The 11,481-nt window shown below is 33.7% G+C and overlaps 1 long non-coding RNA gene across 1 annotated transcript; it reads right to left on the bottom strand.

Moving 5' to 3' along the window:
• Positions 1–5,500, bottom strand: LOC120351821. The gene is made up of 3 exons (XR_005571561.1): positions 5,405–5,500; positions 4,070–4,162; positions 1–62 (listed from the first exon to the last, which is right to left on the bottom strand). It is a non-coding gene; the product is annotated as an uncharacterized LOC120351821 (long non-coding RNA).
• Positions 5,501–11,481: the final 5,981 nt, after the last annotated feature.

Raw genomic sequence — 11,481 nt, 5'->3', positions numbered from 1 at the left:
GGGTTCGGCACTTGGCGTGCCGATAGGTCATGTTCCACACCCGATCTCGATGCACTCAGGTTCTGCAAAGAAAACACAAATGCTAGAAAATGATTACCTTCAACTCAAATATAATCAATAAGTTACATACAATATACGGGAAAGTATTTTTACTTTCCTTGCCCTATTACCTTGCTCTATTTTTATTCTCTTTTTTTTTCTTTTTTCCACAAGATATTTTTTTCCTCTTTCTAACTCAACAATCCCCCTCATTTTTACTTTCCTTGCCCTATTACCATAGGTAAGGAAAGTATTGCTTTCTGAAAAAAATTAAGGTACGCCAATTTCCAAATTTCTAAACGTTTCAAGGTCTCCTGAGTCCAAAATGTGTGTGTGTGTGTGTGTGTGTGTGTGTGTGTGTGTGTGTGGTGTGTGTGTGGTGTGTGTGTGTGTTGTGTGTGTGTGTGTGTGTGTGTGTGTATGTGTGTGTGTGTGTGTATGAGTGTATGTGCATCTGTGTACACGATATCTCATCTCCCAATAAACGGAATGACTTGAAATTTGGAACTTGAGGTCCTTACAATATAAGGACAATTTCGATCTGATGCAATTGAAGATGGCGGATAAAATGGTGAAAATGTTGTCAAAAACAGGGTTTTCACGATTTTCTCAAAAACGGTTCCAACGATTTTGATCAAATTTATACCTAAAATAGTCATTGATAAGCTCTATCAACTGCCACAAGTCCCATATCTGTAAAAATTTCAGGAAATCCGCCCCATCTATGCAAAGTTTGATCTTAGATCAGGCTTTAGATACGATTTGAACAAAAAATTCCAAGTGGAAAAGATTAAGCATGAAAATCTCTTCAATCAATGTTCAGTAACATTTTCACCTAAAATTGAAAATAAGCTCGAATTTCGAGAAAATGTTATTATTTCAATTACAAACTGTTGGCAACTGTTGATTCCATTAAATCATCCACTATGATGAGATAGCAAACTTCGAGTGTCTCCAGCCTTATTGTCCTGTCACCAGCTGGCTTGGATCTTTGAATAGTAGACTTGAGATGCGCGGAAACTCTAGCGTCAGGTGATAAATTTTCATAACGGCAAGGAAAGTTGTGTGAGTGCTCCAGACCAGATTTTTTAATGAGCGTTCACATATCAGTACATGACAAACATATACCCGGTACCGTATATGTACCGGCTACATAATAGTCAATATCACAGCTGTAATATGTTCTAAATAGTGTGTTTGTCTTTTCGGTCTCAAAATTTTATAGTTTTTTTCAAAGTTTGAAATTCTCTAATCAATTTTGAATGATTTGATTTGATTTAGAATTTTTTTTTAAATTTGAAAATGATTATTGTGTGTCTTGAATTGTGATGTAATTGATGAATGTTGAGTGACACATAACCTAGCTACATTTGGACTGTTGCATAAATTAGAATTGGAACCGTTTTAGACTTATAAGCTTGTGGTACTTTCCTGTAAGTTGTGTAATTTATTCTGAATGATTAAATAAATAGATGATTAAATAATATTTTGTAAGAGAATACTCAAACAGGTCTTCAACAAAACAGATAGTAAATTATTTTTTCGAGTTAATATGGTTTTAGAGGAACCAATTTATCAGAAGTACACAAATACAACTTTTTCACAATTATTACAACATTTCATCCTAGAAGTACCGTGGTAAAAATGAGGTCTTTTCCATGTTGATATTTTGGATGAATTATGCTTGAATAGTGACTGAATTTTTCTTATTCCATAAATATTTTTGATTCAATATGTTATTCTCAGATGAAAAAATCATTTGTCATTGATGCTCCATAATGTAGCCATAAAACATACAGACATATAACGTAATCCATAGTAAACCAGAAATATGAAGAGCACTTATCATTTTACAAAACAGTAAAATAACTAGTAAATACCTATTCAACTTCAAACGGATGCACTTTCGGTTCAATCGGACTTTGGACTTGAGTTTTTTAGTTTTTATTCAGCTTACATAGACAACTTACATGACATTTAGCCTATAGTTTTCATGAAGTAAATTGATAGTGTTAAATGAACGTTAATGGCAACAAAGAATATGGAAATGTTGTTTATAAGTCAGCTATCGTACCGTACGTGAATTGTAGTGAGTTTTTGCTTGTAGGTTCTATTAATCTAGATTCCCACATATCAGTATCAGAGTCCGTGTCCGGAAAATATTGTTCCCATGACTTCTGAAATAGGACTAGTCCCATCAGAAATCAGGGAAGAATATTGTCTTCTATGTTCAAAAACGGGACTAGTCCCATTTAGAGCTCTTGAAAAGAATATTTCACTGAACCAGTAAAATGGACTCTGATACTGATATCTGAGAATCCAGTAGCTTTATTTGTATACAATTCCAAGAAGTAAGAAGCCAAAACAATCATCAAGTTCAAGATTTGAATCTGTTGGTCCTTCCTTAATCATTTTAATGAATATTGTGTCTTTTGTATCATTGAATAAAGATATAATAAGAACTCTATTCTGCGATCCTATTACTGACAATCATTAGGTTGCCTGTACTGGAAAAGTATCTCTGTTTTGCCTTATAAATTTTAAAATTATACCATAGGATAACCAATCTATATTTTCTCCATGATTACGGTTTACACTATTTATTATTTCGTTTATATTCGAAAATTATGAAGTCTTCAGAATGGTTGATGGTGCACTAGCATGATTCCAGTGCAATATATATATATATATATATATATATATATATATATATATATATATATATATATATATATATATATATATATATATATGAATGTCTGTTTGATTGTTTGTTCCCTATATACTCGGAAACTACTTGATAGAACTGCACGAAACTTTGTGAATATTGTGAATAGGTTTCTGAACAGAAATTTTAATAGGGGGGCTAATAATTATTTTTTATAATTCTATTTTACAGACCTATGTTTTCGAAATTTTCGGCCGAGCAGCTATCGAAGAACGGAAAGATGATCATGATTCAAGATCATATTGTGATAATATGATTTTGCATCTAAAGTTACCAGCTTTATAATAAACACGTCACCCTGTGATAAATTGTGTACTGGTATAAAAACGGTAGTTTGGAATTGAAGTAAATGTAGTTGATTGGTACCAGTTGTGGATAATTGTTCCTTGGAGGACCTATACAAAAAATCTGGTGTGGTACACTCACACAACTTTCCTTGCTCATTGAGCTGTAAGCCCCATTCTTAAAGCCCCATTGATGTATTTTCTATTGTTTTGATTGGGGAGCAATTTTTGGGGCTTGCCCTGTATGCGCCCATATTGTAATTAAATAAAAAATAAATAAATTAAATTAAATTAAAGGAGAATAATTTAGGGGAATAACATAATGACGATTGGCAGTAACATATTTGAAACTACGATCACACTACTGTATAAATGTGTATATAGAATTGTTTTCAGAGTACTTTTTCCTGTGTGTAAATTGTGAAATTCGATGATATTTTTCAAAAGTCGTCAAACAGTTGTTCTACAGATTAAATATCTTGACTATGTGTTCTTTTTATGAACTGCTCTACCTACCTACCTCATGCACGAGAATGAGGCTACAAAGTCGAAGACATTAAATTCATCTTTGAAACACTGGTTAAACCTATCTATTTTTTTTCTTTTAATTTAATACTTTACTGATAGATATTACTATCAATTGATTGAGAAGAATATGTTTTCAGAATAATAAATGCTGCATGATTAAGCACATATGAAGTCCGTATTGCAATGAAAATGAAAATATTGATTGTCAGATAAAATTCATGATTCACCAAATAATAAAGTCAAGTGTGACATGAGATACATTGACTTATTGGTGGTACGAAGTTCGCCGGGTAAGCTAGTTATTTATAATGGATCAATTTCAATTTTAAACATTTGTGATTTAAACAAATAAAGTTCTTAAGTCTTTCAAGTCGCTTTAAAATTGCAAAGGTCACAGGCATATACCTCAACATAATCTACTCCTTTGCTAGTCAAAGGAACTTGAACACTTGCCATCGATGACAAATTTATCTATTCATGATTTCCTTACATTTATCCTGAACTTCCGATGATATTGCTTGGAGGCCAATGCTGCTACTAGACCAAGCCGTGTCTTTCAAGAGATTGAACAATTTATTTGAACCTGCAAGAACAAAATTTGATTTTTCTCCCTGATAACTCCAAGGGTGAAAAGTACTTTCATACCGTGATGAACACAACAAGAGAGAAAACAAAAATTAGGCATTTCATGCCAGCAAGATAAAACTATGATAGAAAATAGGAACATAGTATGCTCAGGTGTAAAATTTCAAATATCCGACATGTCACATATTTTATGACCAAGACAAATATAATAATAATAATAATACTGAGGGTGATGCCCACATAAGCTCTTAGGCTTGTGCGTAGGTAATGAGTAAGAGGGATGATGATGAGAGATGACGACTATATGGGCTACTTTTTAGGTAGTCCGGACCGACGACTTGTCGTTTCCTCCGAAAGACGGGGTGGCCGTATCTATGTCATTGTGCTGTGGTCAAAAACTTTTGCCCCGGTCGAGATTCGAACTCGGGTTCTCTTGATTATTAGAGCAGCGCGTTATCACTTACTCCAAAGAGCCACCCCGATGTTCAACAAAAATATAAAGACTCAGCCCAGTATGTGGAATAAGCAGGTCTCCCAGAAACAACGCCAGAAAATATTCACTGAGGAAGTTCTACAGAGTGAAGTTGACTGTATAAACTCTGACTTACAGTTGTGAAGCATGGTTGCTGTTCAAAAAGAAACAAGATTCTAGAATTCAATCAATATATAATTCTATATTAGACACTTAAAGTGATGCATTACATAAGACCGCTTTAGGAATAAGTTAATAAGGGAAGAATGTGGCCTTATCATTTTACTCTCAAAGAAGAGAAAACAACTACATTAGTATTATGTTCCAGAGAATGGAATTTAACTTAAGATAGTAGGGAGGAGAAATATTATATTTTTTCTTTCATATGTTTGCTTGCTCAGAAATATAGCTATAGAATCATTCTTATCAACATATTATTAAATCTTAAACAACAGGAATGTTGTACGTTTGAAATAACAGACAACATTTAGACCTGATTGCTGCCAAGAGAATTGAAAATTACTATAAATAAAAAGTAACGTCAGGAATATTTACATGAAGTTCTCAAAAAGTAATGAAACCAGATTTCAAAAGAGAATTTTTAACTTACTTTTCAAGGGATAGTTTTAACAAACGAATTGGATAAAATATCAACTTCACATGTGTGATGAACAGTGTAGACCCAGGCTGAATTTTACTCATCATATTGGGTATTGAAATTAGAATCAATAATAATAACAATATTACAATTTACTCAATTTAACATACCAGTAGAGAGCAAAGAACCAGTGAAATGAAAAGAACGGTACGACCTTCCATGATTGTTGATGAGTTTTTCTAATAATTTTGAGAAATGAACTCAAGAAGGTGGCAGCATTCAGCTTTATAAGAGCCAACAATTTTTATGTTTGGAGAATAAGAAACAGATGTTGAAAATCCATACCTTTGATTATAAAAGATTTCTTTCGAAAAGTTGGTTATCTTTCCAATTATTATCATTCATAGCAATTGTTAACCCTATACTACTCATTCTTTTGTTTTATTTTTTATTGTAAATCTTCAACTGTTATTGTAATACTATAATGAATTACAATGCAGTTCACAGAACTCATTCCCCACACCCAGACTTGTTGTCTTTGTGGAGAATATTCACTATGCATATTGTCTCTGCTGCTGTATTCATCACTTCTTTTTGTGGATAAAGATTATTTGAATTTGAAATTGGTCGAATTTTCCACAATAGAATTTCTACACAGAAAACTTTCTCTATACAGATTCTTTGAACCATTTATCATACAATAATGAAATTTGAATCAGTTTTGTAGATGAAAACTATTGATAACTCAATATACTTGGTTGTTATAGTTGTGTTTGTATTTCACATGTTTCTAGTATGTTGATTTTTTTCTCATTGGTCAACTGGGTATTCTTTAACTTTTGTATCAGTAAAGTATTCTTGACTGTAGTGAGATTCATGTTAATGAATCTGATTTACAGCATTTAATTCGGATGTTCGTTCAATAATAATTATTAATATATTAGCATTTGAATAATTGCAATACAGTATCTCAGTATTTTCCATCTGTGGACTGGCTGGCCTCTTCGGCTTCATATAAAATGAGCGCTCCTATCCAGGGATTAGTCAGTTTTGTGTAAGTGTAAGCATTCTTGATCGGCAGTTAGGAGGTACCGGGACCGATTCCCCTGCTGACAAATAACTTTTTAATAGTTGTAGCGCTCATTGAATTTATATGTATCTTTTTACCCTGTTGTCAATATCACCAACATTAAGTTGGCTCTCCACTAAACTTACCTACAATATTAATGAACTTCCAGTTGTTTCTTGCTGCTCGCGTTGTATATTGTCTCTATCTTTCACAACATTGTGAGAAATTTTCAATAAAAATGGAAAATATTCAGCGTTTTTAGACATTAAAGAATAAACCCAGAATAATAATATGAAGGACATAAGTATAGAAAGTCGTTCTCATCTACTAGTAGTAGAGGGATAGTGAGACTTCAAAGGCGTTTTTCCCTTTTCCCTGTGAGGGAAATTTTTCCCCTTTTCTTATGTTGGCAGCACTGTTTCACCCTCAGCCCCACCACCACCACAACTCGCCCCGCCCCACCAACGCTCCAGTGGAGGTACCCAATCTATTTTGAGAGAAAGTGGAGGGGGAAATGGGGTCCCACCACGTGGACCAATGGGAGCTTGGGCCACGCCCCCGATGGAGGGGGAACAACCAATGAGAGTGGTAGAAGTTACGCTCACTTGGTTAAAGTTAAAAATGGTGTCCATTGGCAAGTTGTACAAGGAAACTTCCCTGCATGAGTGAGAAATTCCCACAATTATAAATTTTCCCATGAAATTTCCCTGCAGGAGTGAGAAGTTCCATTTAAATTCCCCTTACCCTATCACTCTTACCTCTCTATCTCTGGCTGTCACTCTCTCTCTCCCTCCCCTTCCCCTATCACTCTTTATCACTCTCTGCAGTGAATTCCCCTTCTCCTTCACCTATACCTCTTTACCTCACTATCATTAACTTTCTCTCTTCAACTTAAATACCTCTCTTTCTCCCTCTTTCTCTCTCTTTCTCTCTCTTTCTCACCAGTACCTGTGACTCTGGCAGATGTCAACCGCTCCCATCGAGTTGGAAGGCATCAACCACCTCAATAAGGGCAAGTGAAGCTGAAGGATTGCCCCATCATCGTTTGTCTGTGCAGCTACCGACCAGGAAGATGATCTTCGACATGAAGAGGAAGCTGAAGGGTTCTGGCTTCACCATTCGCGAGGGGCTCCATGAACTTGTAGTGCACAAGCCCAAAAAAAATTGACAATAAACTACAAATTTTGTGTCGGCAGAATATCCCAAAATTAAAATTTGTACAAGCACCGTTTTTTTTACACGCATTTGAAGTCGCGGTCAAGGTCATTTTCCAATGCTAATTTCCCTATGCTGGAAGTGTGAACTTGTAGTGCACATGTCAGAAAAAATACGAGAAAATTGACAATAAACTACAAATTTTGTGTCATCTGAATATGCAAAAATCGAATTTTGTACAAGCACCGGTTTTTTTTTAGACGCTTTTGAAGATGGAGTCAAGGTCATACATATCAATGATAATTTCCCTATGCTGGCTACCTGCCAGCTAAGCTACCGCTCATGCAGGCAGTATATTATGCAGGCATGATAAAACGTTTTGTATTACTTTGAATGAATAAAATACTGTATCCAAGTCTAAAACATGATCTATTGAATCATCTTCAATCACAAATGAATTAAGTACAAGCTCAGTTTTCACAAAACAAAAAAATCAAAGTTCAATATTTGTAATAGTGAAGCTATGGGGAATTCTTGAATAATGAACCACAAAAGTCAAGTGCATGGCATTCTTCTGTTATTCTGGACAGAATGCAATGTTAAACATATATAGAATCATTTCTGATCTTGAATAAATTTTGTACAAGCAGAGTTTTCACGAAAAAAAATATCAAAAATCAATATTTGTAATAATAATACTATGGGGAATTCTTGAGAAATCAACCACAAAAGACAAGTGCATGGCATTTCTTCTGATATTCTAGACTGAATACAATGTTGAACATATTATATAGAATCATTTCTAATCTTGAATGAATTCTGTACAAGCACAGTTTTCATGAAGAAAAATTTCAAAGTTTAATACCAGTAATAGGTATCCTCACGGGAATTCTTGAATAATCATCCACAAAAGTCAAGTGCATGTCATTTCTTGTGTTATTATGGACTGAATGCAATGTTGAACATATATAGGATCATTCCCGATCACAAATGAATTTCATACAAGCACAGTTTTCATGAAAAAAAAAAATCAAAGTTCGATATTTGTAATAGTGATAGTATGGGGAATTCTTGAATAATCAACCACAGAAGTCAAGTGCATGGCATTTATTGTGCTATTATGGACTAAATGCAATGTTGAACATATATAGGATCATTCCTAAACACGAATGAGTCTTGTACAAAAGCACAGTTTTCACGAAAAAAATATCAAAGTTCAATACCAGTTATGGGTATCCTCTTGGGAATTCTTGAATAATCAACAACAAAATTGAAGTGCATGGCATTTCTTTATTTATCATGGACTAAATGCAATGTTGAACATATATTGAATAATTCATGATCACAAATGAATTTTGTACAAGCACAGTTTCCACAAAAAAAAATTCCAAAGTTTAATACCAGTTATAGTTATCCTCTTGGGAATTCTTGAATAATCAACAACAAAAGTCAAGTGCATAGCATTTCTCCTGTTATTCTGGGCTGAATGCAATGTTGAACATATATAGAATCATTGATGATCACAAATGAATTTTGTACAAGCACAATTTTCACGAAAAAAAATATCAAAAATCAATATTTTTGATAATGATACTAACTTATGGGGAATTCTTGAGATATCAACAACAAAAGTCAAGTGCATGGCATTTTTTCTGATATTCCAGACTAGATGCAATGTTAAACATGGAATAATTCTTAAACACGAATGAATTCTGTACAAGCACAGTTTTCACAAAAATAATTCCAAAGTTTAATACCAGTTATAGTGATACTATTGAGAATTCTTGAAAAATAGACCACAAAAGTCAAGTGCATAGCATTTCTTATGTTATTCTGTACTGAATGCAATGATCAACATATATAGAATCATCCCTGATCACAAATGAATTTTGTACAAGCACAGTTTTCACGAAAAATATTCCATAGTTCAATACCAGTTATAGTTATCCTCTTGGGAATTCTTGAATAATCAACAACAAAAGTCAAGTGCATGGGATTTCTCCTATTATTCTGGACTGAATGCAATTTCGAACATATATAGAATAATTCCTGATCACGAATGAATTTTGTACAAGCACAGTTTTCACGAAAAAAAAACTCCTACGTTTAATACCAGTTATAGTGATACTATGCAGAATTCTTGAAAAATAAACCCAAAAGTCAAGTTCATGGCATTTCTCCTGTTATTCTGGACTGAATACAATGTTGAACATAATGTAATAGTGTGAATAGTGAGTGGGTATTATTGTACGGTAGTTGCTCTTGTGTATCTTATATTATTTTTCAGGTTTTTGACCTGAAATGAACTTTGATTATAACTGTATGTTGAACCATGCGTTTTTAGTGTGAGAATTGACTGTCTTGTTTGAATTTGCTAATTTGTTGCTTAGTTGTCAAAATTAAAGCAATTTCTGTGCATTTTTCAAGTACAGTTTCAATTTCATGTCGAAAAAGCCACTGTATTTGAAATTTGTACGAGCATTGACCTTTTTGCAGCTTTGGCTTTTCCACTGGAAGTTATGCTCAATGCTCGTGGAGGGGGAATAATTTTCAGTGAAAAGGCCACAGTTGGTATTGAGATGCAAATGAAAAATCATGTAACGGTGCGCGAGCCTCGGTCCTCTGAATGGGTCTGTTGCCCATCCACAGGGACAAATAGAATAGTTTTCCATTATCAGTACTTTTGTTGTAGTTTGTATAGTAATCTAAAATTGATAGAATCAGTAGATTTAAAATTAAATAGTTAATTGTGTGCGTGAATTTAAGTAAAGTGTATTAAGGTTCATAACGTCTGAGCAAAAAGTAAAGTTTAGATATTGTTAAAATGGTGAGTGCCAAACTCTTGTTGTTTTCGTATTATAGCTCAAAATCTAGTACATAGAATGACCGAGGCCCGAATTTAGTTGCAGCAAGTTAGCAGGTTCCCAAAATGTATAGATTAAAAATTGAGTATGTCTTCTTGACCTGAATCGATGGCTGAATAACTTTGTTCTGTTTGGAAATTTGACATGTTACCTGACTTTTATTAATTCGTTCTATTTATTTAGAATTCAATAAACCTGACGTTAAATTTTAAAAGTATTTTTTTAATGAAGTTCCTGACTCTTAGTTGCTAGTTGCTAATAGGTGACAATCAAATAATTATGATAATCTGTGCATTTGAATGAACGAATCCACTAAAAGCTCCCAATCAATCAAGGATTCAAATACCGGTAGATGAATTGATAGCAGTAAACTTTAGCATAATTTTGGTAAATATTATAGAAGAGAAGAAACAACCCCCTCCGTTTACATTGGTGGCCAGCGGTGGTATAGTCTGCAAGAATGACTATCGAATCACATGTATTTTATATATTTTATGTTTTGGAAGATTAATCAAATAGAGAAAAAGATATCTCCGGTTACAGAAATGATGTCAGATGTGGTGTAGGGTTAAAAATACCTCCACCGGTTACAATAAATAGAATCATTCCTGATCACAAATGAATTTTGTAGAAACACAGTTTTCTCGAAAAAATCCAAAGTTTAATACCAGTTATAGGTATCCTCTTGGGAATTCTTGAATAATCAACCACAAAAGTCAAGTGAATGGCATTTCTTCTGTTATTATGAACTGCATGCGATGATTAACAAATATAGAATCATCATAGAATCATCTTTTGTTTGAGGCCAAACAGTTTTGTAAAAATCATGATTAAAAGTTCGTGTGGGTATCAAACAATAAAATTCTTATCAGGAAGAACGAGCAGGTTAGAGCAATCAAGATTAACAGCATTTCTCAGCTTCAATGTCTTGCCAGGCAGTCCAAATAGGATCAATGATATATTTTATCACTTGTTATTTGGTAATATGGACAATAATGTACTGGTTTTTGACGGATTTTCTCCTAACGCGCATGCAATTACTTTTTTCACTGATATTTCTCAACTTTCTGCGGACGCTGTCGGTAGTGGACTGTTCGTAAATATGATTATGATAGATAGGTGTAATCACTTGGAAGATAAGAAGAGCACCTCTGGTCGA

This window comes from Nilaparvata lugens, chromosome 6 (assembly GCF_014356525.2).
Source record: "Nilaparvata lugens isolate BPH chromosome 6, ASM1435652v1, whole genome shotgun sequence".
Lineage (NCBI taxonomy): Eukaryota > Metazoa > Arthropoda > Insecta > Hemiptera > Delphacidae > Nilaparvata > Nilaparvata lugens.
The sequence above is the reverse complement of the archived record's forward strand: the minus strand, read 5'-3'. Positions and strand labels throughout refer to the sequence as shown.